The 15,567-nt window shown below is 37.2% G+C and overlaps 1 protein-coding gene across 2 annotated transcripts in view; it reads left to right on the top strand.

Moving 5' to 3' along the window:
* The window catches only part of hdac4 (histone deacetylase 4), a 263,249-nt gene that overhangs the window by 220,594 nt on the left and 27,088 nt on the right, over nucleotides 1–15,567 (top strand). The window lies entirely within an intron of this gene.

Genomic DNA, 15,567 nt, shown 5'->3' with positions numbered 1-15,567 from the left:
TTTGGAGTGTCTGCCCAAATGCATGTGTTTTATCAACTTTATTTTTGTCTAATTTTCCAGTTAAATGAATAAATATCCTTAAAACAAGAAATTTCAGAAACTACACCTTATAATATATTAAGACTTATTTTAATTGATTGCATCTTTAAAATGAGTGTATTTTGTCTTGGTGCACTGACTTTGTTTCAACTGAGAAAAATACATTTATAGTTAAAACAAGTTACAATATCTTATGCAGTCATTTAAGTATTTTTTATAAACTGTTGTAGTGTTTATTCATATTTTGAATTAGCTTTATTTTTATTTTTTCAGTTTTTTTATTTTAATTCTAGTTGCAGTTTTAGTAATTTTGTTACAGTACGTGCCTTGTCTATTTACTTTTTATTTCAATTTTAGTTTTTGGAATTTTAGTGCTTAAACTTATTTATTCCAGTATGTTGCCAACATTAGTAGTTTTCAATCAAGTGGGTTTTTTTTTACATTTTAAATTAAAAATATTTATTTTATTTAGTTTTATTTTAATTACAGAAACTGATTTTTAATAGTTTTAGTTGACAACAACAACACTAGTGTTTCTTTGCAAGTAAAGTTTTGTTTTAAAGCATTGTTTTAAGGATTTTAGATCATTTTAATGAAAACTATTAAAAAATCTAATTAAAAACTCAATCATGTGGACATTATCCCCCCCTTAGACACTGGTTATGTGTTCTTGGTTCAAGACCAGCAGGTTTTAGTGTCGGTTCTTGCAAACAGCAAGAATTTATTTTAATTCTAGTTGCAGTTTTAGTAATTTTGTTACAGTACGTGCCTTGTCTATTTACTTTTTATTTCAATTTTAGTTTTTGGAATTTTAGTGCTTAAACTTATTTATTTCAGTTTGTTGTCAACATTAGTAGTTTTCAATCAAGTGTTTTTTTTTTTACATTTTAAATTAAAAATATTTATTTTATTTAGTTTTATTTTAATTACAGAAACTGATTTTTAATAGTTTTAGTTGACAACAACAACACTAGTGTTTCTTTGCAAGTAAAGTTTTGTTTTAAAGCATTGTTTTAAGCATTTTAATGAAAAACTATTAAAAAACCTAATTAAAAACTCGATCATGTGGACATTATCCCCCCCTTAGACACTGGTTATGTGTTCTTGGTTCAAGACCAGCAGGTTTTAGTGTCTGGTGCAGAAGCCAGATTTTTTTTTTTTTTTTTTTTTTTTTTCATTTTTCCTCTCTCTCTGTCTTTGGGAAATGTGTAGAATGAGCCCAGGTTGAGCAGCGGCATCATATTGATTAAAGACGCACTTATAACTAATGCACAGATATATTTGCCTTACTGAGCTTATTATATATGTATTTGTTTGAATAGCTATTTACTCCCTCAAACTATTTATATTACCAGCAGCTGCACAGTCAGAGATTTTATGTGGGCACATGTGGCCTGAGAGTGGCCTGTTTAAGGCTGAATTTATCACAAGGCAACAATGTCCTTTTATTGGATGGGCATGGGCTACCCCAGTGACCTCACAGCCAATAGAAGGACTGTATTTCACTGAGTTTAACTCAGAATAGGATGTGATGATTGAGAATGCTGGAAGAGTCTAATAGACTTCAGTTTGATCAGCTGGATCAATGAACCTTTTCTTTTTTGGCAGGAAAGACAGTAAAAACTATTTCAAAGAGAAGGGCTCTGTTTCAAAAACCTAGTGAGCTGTTGCTGTTTGAGCATGAAAAAAGTCTGTAAAGTTACAAAGCGCAAGGTCAAGTCCAAATTAAGTTATTCTCTTTATCAGTAAGCACCATTTCTGAACTTCCTGAAACGCCTCGATTGTAATCTTGAGTTGTCTTACACGGGAACTTACACATCAAAAATATTATTCATTTTAATAAAGACGGCGAGGCCAGGTTGAGTAGTGTGTTAAAGCTCGCGGTTATATACTCGAAGCAGGTGACCAATCACAACACACTGTTCCAGCTGTGAATCAACCGAACATTTTGACTTGCCCTCTCGTAACTTCTGCATCATTGAGGTTGGACTACAAAATCGGAGCGAGAAATAAAAATGGAGGATTGCTCGAAGTGTTGGGCCGGTAGTCAATGTCCTCATTTGTCAGTTCCGCTGCAAATACTGTGATGTAATTGTTCAAAATTAGTGTATTTTGTCTCGGTGCACTGACTGATTTGTTTTAATCAGAAAAATAAGTTATCAACTAAGAAAAATATGTTTATAGTTAAAACAAGTTACAATATCTTATGCAGTCATTTAAGTATTTATAAACTGTTATAGTGTTTATTAATATTTTGAATTAGCTTTATTTGTATTTTTTCAGTTTTTTATTTTAATTCTAGTTGCAGTTTTGGTAATTTTGTTACAGTACGTGCCTTGTCTATTTACTTTTTATTTCAATTTTAGTTTTTGGAATTTTTGTGCTCATTTCAGTTTGTTGCCAACATTAGTAGTTTTCAATCAAGTGTTTTTTTGTTTTTTTTTTACATTTTAAATTAAAAATATTTATTTAATTTAGTTTTATTTTAATTACAGAAACTGATTTTTAATAGTTGTAGTTGACAGCAACAACAACACTAGTGTTTCTTTGCAAGTAAAGTTTTGTTTTAAAGCATTGTTTTAAGGATTTTAGATCATTTTAATGAAAAACTATTAAAAAATCTAATTAAAAACTCAATCATGTGGACATTATCCCCCTCTTAGACACTGGTTATGTGTCTCTATGACAAAATACGTCATAGAGACCAGAAAAATCTGAACAGATTTTGCAAAATATGACCAAAACAGAATATAAAGATATGAAGCACCTGAAGAGAATAATTTCAACTTTTCTGTCCTTATAAACACTACAAATATACAACAAAATGCGCTGAAAAAGTGGATTTAGCATGATATGTCCCCTTTAAAACAGAGCCAAACCAACTCACCGGTTTAATATTACCCTCTAACACACACATATGACAGCCAAACAGTGTGAAAAGCCCCCATTTTCACAGGGATTTTCATGAACGGTAGGTGGTTGTTGGAGAATTGGTGGGAGAATGGTGTCTTGTAACAATTTGTATAAGCTCTGCTCATCCGTTGAACTGCCCCTTTTATCTGTAGCAGGGGCTGATGGGAGTCTTTGATGGTGAGCCAGTAAAGCTGAGCCCTATTAGCATTGGTGTTTGGGGCTATTAATAACCCCTTCCCTCACAGTGCGGGCGCACGGCCGATTCGAGATGCTCTTTGAAGAGGGGCCTCCATGCCCAACGCGTTCAGGCTGCTTCGACAGGTAGATGGCTAAAATATGGCCCGCTGCAGGGCGATGATAAAGCAGGCAGGATAGTCCTCGCTCATCCCTGTTTTTTAAAAACCAGACCACCTGACTCTCTTTGACCCAACCGTTGTCGTAAATCTCTCCCCAACACGTCTTCGACGAATTCGCTGCACCTCTTCAGCGGCTTTTCCTCACGCAGGGTCTAAGCGATGCCAGCTGAGTCTGACCCAAATCTCCCCCTGACATCATCTGCATCAGCACCCATGTTAAAGGGATAGTTCACTTTGAAATTAATTTTTGGTATGTTTTAGCTTACCTCAAGGGCATCCAAGATGTAGGTGTCTTTGTTTTCCCAGTATTTTCAACTTTGATATTTTTAGGTCAAACCGTTCTTGTCTGTCAGTCGTATAATGGAGGTCTATGGTCACCACCTCAAAGAGCATGCACAGAGAAGTCCAAATTAAACATGATTTAATGACTCGTAAATGTCAGTACACATTGATGGTCTAAGACACGAAACGAGCGGTTTGTGTGAGAAAACGAACAGTATTTATGTTGTTTTTACCTCTTGTAACCACAGCCACGTCCATGTGATCTGAGGGCGTGGGGTAAAAACGATATAAATACTGTTCATTTTCTCACACAAACCGCTCGTTTCGTGTCTTAGTGTACTTACATTTACGAGTCATTAAATCATGTTTAATTTGGGCTTCTCTGTGCATGCTCTTTGAGGTGGTGACCATAGACCTCCATTATATGACTGACAGACAAGAACGGTTGGACCTAAAAATATCAAAATTGAAAATACTGCTGAAACAAAGACACCTACATCTTGGATGCCCTTGAGGTAAGCTAAAACATTCCAAAAATTAATTTCAAAGTGAACTATCCCTTTAAGATCCGGTTTGGCCATTGAGAATCAGCCGGATAGGTTTTGTAGAGATCTTCTCTGAGGAGACTCATTGGTTGCCAGCTGCTGTACTCATACACTGGCGCACACCTTCACTCTATCAGTCCATTCATTCTGATTCATCCTCCACTAGAGACGACGGCTGTGTTAGTGGGAACCAGTCATTCTACAATTGCCCTGACAGATGTTGTCACTCACTTTTTAACACATAATTCCTATTGAAAATCATTTTTTATTTTTTAAAACACCTTTTAACTGCAACTTGGCATAAATGATGTGACCTAATAAATATTTACAATTATTTTGATTTTGAAAAATATGCATGTCGGCCATTCGTTATTCAGCTGATTAGAGACAATTTTTCAGTTCAAATACAGTAATAAAATTAGCAAAAATAAGAGATTTGTTGTGAAACATAGTATCTAAGAAATGTATAAAAGTGAAATTGTTCACAAGATTTTTAATAATTTACAAAAAAAAAAGCATTTGTCGCTAATTATTTCAAATGTGAAAGTACTACATTTTATCATGTTGTTAAATTACAAAAACAATTATTTAATTTTTTATATAATCAATATAAATCATTAAAGAGTAATATTGCAAATATTAAATTATACGACTGGAACAATTTTTTTTGCTTAATGACAATGTAAATTTGATTAAAAAGTCGTTCCTTAGGTTAAAGGTCATGTGGTCAAGTTTATTATAATACATTTTTATTAGGGCTGTCAAACGATTAATCGCGATTAATCGCATGCAAAATAAAAGTTTGTGTTTGCATAATATATGTGGGTGCACTGTGTATAATTATTTTGTGTATATATATAAATACACACATGCATGTATATTTAAGAAAAAAAATATTATTTATATATAAAAATCTATATACAGTATGTACATGAAAAGATCTTTAATATATACAAGCATGTGTGTGTGTATTTATATATATAAAATAATTATACACACTACACACACATATATTATGTAAACACAAACTTTTATTTTGGATGCGATTAATCGCGATTAATCGTTTGACAGCCCTGATTTTTATTATCATTGATTGCAATTATATAGTGTGTGACCTTAAATAAAATTATAGAAGAGGTTGTAATACAGAAAGGTTCATTCAATACGGTAATGTTGGATGGATGAGTTTCGTTTCTGAAAAAGTTCTGTTGAAAATGCCACCACACAAAGCATGTTTGCGTCAGCGTTTGCCTCATCCGCGAGAGTATGCGTGTAGCTCGGCACATATGTAATGCTCTACTGTTTGAGTTACAGGGGCACCTGAGCCATTATTTTAATCGAATTACATGCAAATCTACTCATGATTCATTCTGAGTCAAAGGAAACTCCATGTTAAGTGACTCAACCTTTAAATGATGTGTAATCGGGTTGTGTTCATAGTGTAGTTATCTGTCCCGCGTCCACCCATGATCCACCCAGATGAGGAGACGTGTCTCACTCCCACTGCTCTCTCTCTCTCTCTCTCTCTCTCTCTCTCTCGTGTTTTCTGTCATCAGCTGCTCTTTACAAACGTTTCTCAGCGTTTGATTTAATGATCCCTCGAGACTGTGGATGGAGAACATAACAGTTCATATATTTCTGTCTACTGCCTTCCTGCTCACGCCATTCTTTCTTTCTTTATATCCTTCCTTCCTGTTCTCTATAATTTCTCACAATTATTTTTCTCTCTTCTTTTGTTTTTTGTTTTTACTTATCACGTCCTTTCGTTTGTTTGTTCGTTCATTCTGTCTGTTTTTCATCGTGTTTGTTTGTTCTTTAGTTGTTTTTTGTCTTGTTTATCTTTCTCTACTTTGTTTATCTTATCCTTCTCGTTTTTGTTTGTTTATTCTTTCTTTGATTCGGTTGTTTTCCTCTCTGTTTATTTCTTTAGTTTGCCTGTTTGTAGTTTTTATCTTTTGATATTTTATTATTTTTGCGTTGTTTGTCTTGTCTATTTTTTATTTGTTCCTTCTGCGTCTTTCTTTTGTATTGTTTGTTATTTATTTCCTTTTTGCTTTGTTCTTTCTATGTTTCAGTTGCGTGTTGTTTTGCTTTTCTGCCCTTTCTTTTGTTTGTTTGTTTGTTCTTTCTTGTTTTTCACCTTATTTTGGTTCTGGCTTTCTTTCTTTTGTTTGTTTCTTCTGTCTTTCTTCACACTTATCCCTCTTTATTCATGTCTTTTTCCTGGTTACCTTCATCTCCCCCCCTCCTCTTCCTCCTCAGCGATGTTTTGTGGGCCTCTCGAGACAGTACATGCCTTACGGGCAGCACCTTCTTATTTAGACCCAGCCAGTGCCACGTTGCATTTACTGGGGATCAACCCTAAAGAAAGTAGGGAGAAAAAAGATAAGAAAATTGGCTCTAATGAAAACCAGAAGCCCAGGCACTCTCACCATGAACTTGGAAACAGAAAGGAGAATTGAAGTTAATTCAAACCAGCTCTTCGCAATGCCAGATGACAAGGCTTTGAAGTGCCCCCCTCCCCGCCGCCTTTACTCTTTGCATTCTCGCTTTTCTTTTTTGGACGGGGGAGCGATTGGAAAAGCCTTTGAGACTGATGGATAGCCATGACTAGCATTAACCCTTCACTGCCTTTTTTTTTTTTTTTTTTTTTTTGGTTTTACAAGTGCATGATCCTTCTGTTCCAAACCACTCTTGGCATGTTCCAGCTCTGGGATTTGGTGGACCCGTGAGGTGGGATCGGTTTTCGAGAGCCTTGTGGTTCCCGTCCATGTAATTTGTCTCAGTCCATTGCAAGGAAATTTGCGCAGGCTAATGCTAATTACCAGTCATAAATCCTTGCCTCATCTCTCACGTCATGGTCGAGTCTTCCTCGTCTGTGGATCCGTTCTCTGAGTGCCCCCTGGCAAACATGACAGAAAGTTTCCCTGAATAAGCTTTTGGAAGAGGATCCGTAGCCAGTGAGTTTCGGGTGAAGCGGATGAGCGTCTAGAGAGATGGAGGTCGCCGTTTGTCTTGCTCATGCCATGGGACAAAGACGTTTGTGTGTGAGACAGAAAGATAAAGTGCTCGCAACAGACACGCGGTCCTGTACTCTCATGCCAAGCTCCGCTGTCTTCCCACAGACCCCACAGCGAGGCAGATGTGCTGCCACTGGGGAGAAGAGGAGGATGATGAAGACCTTCTCACGCTCTGTAGCCTTGTGTTCCTGAGACTCTAAGGCTGTTTTCACACTTGGTTTGACAAATTGTGTGCCATCTTTGAGTTCACATGAATCCAAATTTTATTGCTCGTTGACGTCTTGTCTTTCTTTTTCTTTCTTTGTTCCTTTCATTTGTTTTTGTTCTTCCTTTCTGCCTTTTGTTTCTTCCTTTGTTTTTTTCTTCATCACTAGCAGTTAACTTCAAGTTCATCATGATTGCTCTCACACAAATTGGGAGTTCACATGAACGAACCCCAGGCCACCATTTCAAGCAGGCGCAGACTCAGGTGCAGTTTCCTGCTGCACATCTTGGTAGTGAAAAACACTGTTTTGCATCAACCTAATTCACACCAAATGGACTCCACAACACAACCTCTGGGTCTGGGTATTGGCCTGATCAGTGTTGGGAAAGTTCATTTTCTACGTGAACTAGTTCAAAGTTCAGTTCACAAATTTTAAAATGAACTAGTTCAGTTCATAATTCAAAAAATGAACTAGTTCATAGTTCTTTTTTTTTTTCATTTGTTGCTGTGAGCTGCTTCTTTTTTTAACTATTGCCTCAGCCCATATACAACCACAGACAACAATTATTTTATCGACGGGCAAAGTTTGCACAGAAATGTAAGATTTTTCTCATCCTCACCGACCTCGTCATAAAACCTGTTTAAATGATCATACGCCTCCTCGCTCGCTGCTTTGTCGTCGACGGCCTCGATCGGGTGTTTTTTCGCTACGTATTAAAGGAGAAGTTCACTTTTAAAAAATCTTTTGCTGATAATTTACTCACCCTCATGTCATCCAATATGTCCATGTCTTTCTTTCTTCAATCGAAAAGAAATGAAGGTTTTTGATGAAAACATTCCAGGATTTTGTCCAAATAATGGACTTCAATGGGCGCCAAACGGTTCAAGGTCCAAATGAGAGTTTCAGTGCAGCTTCAAAGGGCTTTAAACGACACCAGACGATGAATAAGGGTCTTATCTAGCGAAACGATCGGTCATTTAAAAAATTTATAAGAAGTTTACGTTTTATAAGCACAAATGCTCGCTTTGCTCTGTTCTGTGATGCACGTTCGTGACTCTCCTGTTTGAACTCGTTTATCAAAATGAACGAATCTTTTTTCGAGTCATGACTCGAAGGGTCCTAGAGAAGACCCTTATTCATTGTCTGGTGTCGTTTAAAGCCCTTTAAAGCTGCACTGAAACTCTCATTTGAACCGTTTGGTTCCCAATGAAGTCCATTATATGGAGAAAATCCTGGAATGTTTTCATCAAAAACCTTAATTTCTTTTCGACTGAAGAAAGAAAGACATGGACATCTTGGATGACATGGGGGTGAGTAAATTATCAGCAAAAGTTTTTTTTTTTTTTTTTTAAAGTGAACTGCTCCTTTAAGGCCTGTTTACGTATGTTTTAGGGTTTTTTCCTTGAAGGCTGTTTAGAAATCTGGCACCCTATTGAATGAAGTTAAACTGAGAGAGCATGCGTTCACAGACACCAGAATGAACGCGTTCACAGTAACGTTCTCTCATTGACTCATTCCTGTAGATTTTTTGCTCGCACCTAAAGTGTGTGGACTTCTCTCAGTTCTAAATTCAGTTATTTTACACTGCTTATTGCGTGTTAACAGTCAAAAACACACAAAATAATGTCAAAATGCCTGTCTTGGCAAGTCATGTAAACACAGTCAGTTATATTTGGTGAATTCAAACAGTTGAGAAAGAAAACACTTTGGGAACTGTTAATGGGTCTGTGTGTCGGGTCTTAAAGTGACAGCAGCCTAATATGCCTGCTGCCAAATTATGAGATGATGGTAAAAATATCTATGTGGCAGCTTTCCCCCATGGAATCGATGTCAAAATTGTGGCCAGTGAAAATTCTGAGTGGCTAAAACCACTAGCCACAGTGTCTGGAAGCAAAAAAAGTTAATATCATGCCCTGCATATTTGATACAAGAAGGAGCTAACATTTTTGTTAATCGTCCAAGGTGCAGCCATATTACCAGCCAAAGCTGATAATCTCAAATTGGCTAAAAATATTCAGTCTGGCCAATATCTCTGTCTGTTTTGAATTACATGTTACGTCTACTTGCTAATTTCTAAAAATGTTTTATTTGACAGCCGAGTATTTCTCCTCATATTTCGCCCTTGAATCTCAACTGCAGCTATAGTGAGATAATCCAGATCTTTGCTTTTTTTCAACTTGTGTCATTAGTGTATATAGAGCCCAAACCGCAGTCTGTAGAGATCCTCTCTGTGTGTTGTCATTTACTGATCTGACTGTCAAACGGATGGTCCGCTGGATCTGGAGGAATGTGATACTGTGTTCAGGTGCAGTGTGTGAGGCCATGAACGTTTCCCAGCGGACCTGTCTGTGAAGGGTGAGCTCATGGCCGATGAGAGGTTTCTAAATGAGAGGTTCTCATTTAGAAAACTGTGAGTAGGATCCTTACTAAAAGTGTACGTGCGCCCGAAAGCCAAAAATGGCGTACACCAAAAAATATTCAGATTTATAAAACTGTTCGTACACCTTTATAAATAGTCAGATTGTGCGCAAGTGTCTCCTCCCCAAAATAACCATATATAGAGCTTACAACGCCTAGTTTGAATATGCATAACCTAATCTGCATATCATTTGCATATGATTATTCATCCACGTGATACCATGTTAAGGGAAAAGATGTTAGGAAAATATGAAATACAGATGTGCTGTGTCACAATACATTTTTTATTAGTATCCTAATTGGCTTGTTTTTGAATGAATAAATCAAACAGTGTAAAATTACATCTTTTCCACTGGCCAAATAGTATTTGTAATTAATTTATATTTTTAATGGAATGGGATTAATGGAATTTTAATGGAATTTAATGGTTGTGCATTATTTGCATGGAACTATTTTATCAGACAATCTGCTATTATCATAATTAGCAATTACCTCTAGTTAAAACATAAAAGCACAGCATGCCGGAGGAAAAGTGTTCAAAAGCGTTGCATCCACAACAAATATATATTTTTTATTTATTGAATATAATTTTTTTTTTGTAACTTAGTAATTATTTCATGTATTTTAAGTGTTTAACTCCATTAATGAGAATGGTATAATTCAACTAAATGTTTATATCAGACGAAAAAACATCGTTTAAATCATTCTTTCAATTTTTCAAACTGTTATTGAGAACAAGATTCAAGATTCAAAGATTCAAGATTCAAACAACTTTATTTATCCTCATAGGGCAATTCAGTTTTAGCCTTCCAGTCGTTTTAAACAAGACAAGAAGACAACAATCAATCAACATGCACTGTATTTATTAGGACTCATGAAGATTTACGGTTTTACTTCATCTGCCGTTAGATTATAGTTTATATGTGCGTTAGTTTCACTAAACAGCCCAATGCGCTCGCTGGAGAGCACTTAAGGAGGCATGGATATTGGCTTCAAATGATGAGTGAAATTAGATTTGAACTATTATCTTTCTGTAGCCTATAGGCTATCATTTTCTTTAGATTTTCGGTCTAAAAGTGACCAAAAAGACATTTAACTCCAGCTCACCATCAGTGTCGCCAATTCTCTGTCTCCAGAATGTGCGTGTACGCACGGCTCAAAGTTTGCTTAAAGGTGCTCACATTATCCCGTCAAGTTTTTCATAGATCACAACCTTTGCGTGGAAACTGGCGAACGTACGTTTCCAGTCCCGTTTTGTGCGTACGGACGCTTTATAAATGAGACCCCAGGTCATGCTTTTAAATTTTCTGTATTGTTCACATTCACAATGAGCCTTTTGGGGAGAAATTTTTTTAGTGTAGTTTATAATATGGTTATCAGGTTTGGTGGTATTGGATAGTAAATGTCTGCGTATTTTTGTATTTAGGTTACCTTGGTGGTCTTCAAATTCTCCCTTCAAAAAAATAAACACTTGCAGTTTAATAACACTGATGTCATCTTTTACAAACCTTAGAAATTATGCATTTTTGAATGTCTTTTTTTACGATGTTGTGATTCCTAATTTCACTTTTAAAACAAACTTTTTTTAATAGTATTCAACTGTATTATCAGCCAATTATTGGTTATCGGCCATCAGTCTGCATTTTTTTTTTACATCCGATATCAATCCAATGATTAAATGACGAGATAAATCATATGAAAAGATCAGTGTGGGAACTCCAGAGAAGAGAGGTGAAGAAAAGACTTTAAAATATAGCAGCCGAATGAATCTAGACGCATGCGTGTCTGTGAGTGTGTGAGAGTTAGACGTAACAGTCCAAGTCTGGGGCAAAGCCATCAAAGGTCGAAGGGATTTGGGTTGAACTGAGCCTTTGGCTTCTCATCTGCGTGTCCTGCTCTGGAGCCTGACGCCGGGTGTCAGTAAGACTCACACAGGAGCTCCTCGAGGAAAACATCCCATAAGACCTGCAGAAAGGAGAGAGGGGCCACTCGCTGGTTGGTCTTGAAAGTGGCGTGGTGTGATTTGATTTGTGTTTGTTGTGCGTCTGTGTGGTCTCGGCAGTGATTGATCCTGCCTTTTTTGCGGCAGCTGGATTGAAATGCAGGAATGATCATATCCGTCAGCAGAAGCGGCCGTAAAGCAGCCAAATAAGCTGGAGTTTGGACAGGATTTTGGATGGCTCCCACTGGAACAGGATGCCACTACGTTCTGTAGCTCGTAAATCTCAGCATCCTTGGCCTAATTAGTAAAGCTCTTTTTCATCTCCGCATCAACGCTGTCTGATTCATGAGCGCACAGGCTTTAAAGAAGACTTTTCCACACGGGGCTTGATAATTGATCGTGCGGTTTTTAGAGAAGAGGCGTGGCGGGGGGAATGTGATGATGCGAGCAGTTTTGGCGGGCGCCTGAAGCTTGCTCGTCTCTGAACATCAAAGCGGAGAACGGAAGGTTCTGGCCGCTTGCCCGCACCGCTGCGAGGACCCCTCTGTGAGTCTGCGGCTGCCCTGCGAGTGCCTGTGGCCTGTGTGGAGCTTTGATTTGCCCAGGGCTAGACTGGAGGAAGGCTTTATGTGGGCGCACTACTGCTGTTTCTGGCAAGCTAGGAGCCTCTCGATGTGAGGTTTCACCTGTGATGGAGAGTGTGACCGTTGAGCAACGCTCAGCCTTGCTGTGTTCGCGAATAAAGGTCTCATTAATAGACGTTCTAGCCTGAGATCTAACAGTTACGCTAAACGGTAGTGGTGTAACGGTACACAAAAATCACGGTTCGGTACGTACCTCGGTTTTAAAGTCACGGTTCGGTACATTTTCGATACAGCAAAAAGAAAGAAATGCCAGAGAAATTTCCTATTTGCTTAAAGAAAAAATATTTTTAAATAAGTGTGAGTTTTCCTAGATCTTGAAACTTTCAGGTTTATAAATGGGGGTCATCTTTGAAGGATGAACAAATAATGTTTTGGTCATCACATTAAAAATAACTTTTAAATATATATTTATTTATATAATATTTGAATTTTGAAAAAGAAAAAGTGCTGGAAAAAGATGTGTGAAGTACTTGAAAGCATTTCACCATTCCAGCCAAACTGGTTCCAGTTAGTGTTACTATATTAAATCCATGGTGAATGTTGCTGGTCTGTGGAGGTAAAGTATTACTAGTTCATTCACGGCACAATGTTTCTCCTGGTTTCCATGACAGCGCTGTTTTTGATCTAATAGAGATCTACGGTTAATAACGGAGAAATGTGAATGCTTCTCACTAGATCTCGCAGCGATGTTATTACCTCAGTGGCGAATTCAAATGTTTTCTTTACTGGATCTCTTAGCGCGGTGTGGTAACAGTGTTGCTTGATGGAGATCGGCTCGCGCTGCACAGATGTTGCTGGTCCGAACTGATAAACGATCCGTGAAGCACATAACGAGTAGCGCAGTTTCGTTCTGCTTTCATTACGCTCGTCATTTGATGTTGTGCAACGTTGTGTTGGCCGCGTCAGCACGAATTTTGCCGGCAGGAAAAATGGTCCAAGCAATCGTTCGGTTTGCATGCGTACCGAACCGGAAGCCTCGAACCGAAACGGTTCAATACGAATACATGTACCGTTACACCCCTACTAAACGGCATTTGAGTGTGTTGAATGTTAGTTGGGTTGTTTGTTGGCTGTATGAGACTAAGCTAGATTAACATTAGAGAATAACATACAGATCATATTCTTATTTAATAAATATCTTTGATTAGTTTTATGTACATTTGCTCACCCGTCTAATAAAGTAACATGCAACACTCTGTCAAGTCAAAGTTAGTCGTGGACGTGGAGCTCTCGGCATCTCGAAAGATGCTTATCTTCGTTTTAGTCCTCTTTTTGTCTCAAAGTCTGCTTGCCATGGTCCATAATGTTTGAACAAAACCCTGCTAGGTACGCTTACGCTGTTGAGCACGCATAACGGGCATAACCGATCTGTCGTCATGGTTATTATTGCAGTAGGAGGTCAAACCTGGCGGAAACCGGGGGTAACGTGGATATGACGTCATTGACTGGCGACTCCTCACCCCTGCTCATACGCCCTGTTTCCTTGGTTAAAAATCGCAATTTTCTCACGATTTACAAATAGTTGGAAACATTTGGGATATTGTAAGTAATCAACTAAACAAAATATATAACATTGGCCTAGTGTTTTTTTTTTTATATTTTACCGCAAAAATCCTGCATATTGCACCTTTAACGCTCACTTGAAGTTCATCTTTATTGTAGTTATTTAAAAGTTATATAAACACTTTCAAATGTAATCTTTAGCAAATTGTTGAGTGAATGTCCATATTTCATCTTATGCATTATAATGTTGTGATTCACTTATAGTGTTTAAAATTATTGATTTTAGATTTTAATGTTGTTGTTGTTTTTTAATTGGGGGAGTTGGGTTGTTGTTGTTTTTAATTATTTAGACGAAATTAAAGAATTTTTACATTGACAGTATATATCAATATTTTTGCTTCTTAGTCTGTTAAATGTAATCCTTATCCAATTGCAAAATGAACGTCCATTTTCCATCTAAGATGCCTAAATTCACTTTTAGCATTTAAAATGATTGATTTTAATGTTCTGGGTTGTTTTCATATTTAATCATTTTAATAATTAATTTAATTTTGACAGTTCCGCCAAAACATGGAATGAAAATTATTATTTTTGGCCTGTTATGTCAGCCAGAATTTTAATATGGGTGCATGCCTAACCTCTACACATCTTTTCTTTTCTTTTCTTGCAAGTTTTTATTTTCAAGCACTGTTTTAAGGATCTCAGCATGCACCAACACGAGTCACTGTTGACTCTCTAAATAGTATCAAGCAAGCTTGTTTTTACTCACCAGCTGACCACACAGACACCACTGCGCTTTCCCAGACGACACTGAAAACACTGCGTTCCCGTTGCGGCTGTGTGATGACATTTCAGCCGCTTTTCTGTGACGCAAACCCTGTTGGACTCTCAAAGCCTTCTGTCATCCTTTCTGAAGCCTTTAGACCTCCAGTAAGTCGGGCAGTGCAGTCAGCTGGGCTCGCTGTGGGGCCATGGGTGTAATTGTGAGGTTAGGTACTTTAAGATGGAAAATATGAGGCACAGCTGTGGACTTTGGCCATCTCAGGAGTTGGGCCTTTTGCCCACCTTCAGCAAGAGGACAAGTGCCATGTTCCATAGGCCAGTGAAGAGACACGAAGTATATTGTGCAACTGGGCACTACAGTTAATGCAATGCAGAATAGCTGTGTGTGAAAGAAACCTCCCTGCTAGGAGCATACATGAGTCATCGCCATGTCTAATTACTGATTTTTATTTTTTTTTAAGGAATTTTGAGTAGCCCATGTTAGAAGTAAGCTGTGTAATGTGAAGGGACATGTTGAATTATTGAGGAATATTTGAAAAATCAGTCAGTATTTTATATAATATAACAAATAAAAAAATATTTAAAACAATACAAACTAATTAGATATTACAGTCTAAGAATCCTGGGTTGTTTTAACCCAACTTTGGGTCAAATATGGACAAACCCAAACATTGGGTTAAAAATATAATTAAAAAGTGTAACCCAATGTTTGGGTTTGTCCATATTTGACCCAAAGCTAGACCCAAAGACCCAAAGACCCAAAAATAACCCAGTTATTTTTAGAGTGTTATAAAACATAATATATGCATTTTTTTAAATTACCACTGAATTAATGAATGAAACGTTTTCCAAAAAAAAAAAAAAAAACGGCATCTGTGTTGTAAATTACTTTGGGGTAAGTTGTGCCAGTGGTTCA

The sequence above is a fragment of the Pimephales promelas genome, chromosome 7, assembly GCF_988280905.1.
Source record: "Pimephales promelas chromosome 7, fPimPro1.hap1.1, whole genome shotgun sequence".
Taxonomy (NCBI): domain Eukaryota; kingdom Metazoa; phylum Chordata; class Actinopteri; order Cypriniformes; family Leuciscidae; genus Pimephales; species Pimephales promelas.
Note: the sequence above shows the minus strand (reverse complement) of the source record. Positions and strands in the feature narration are given on the sequence as shown.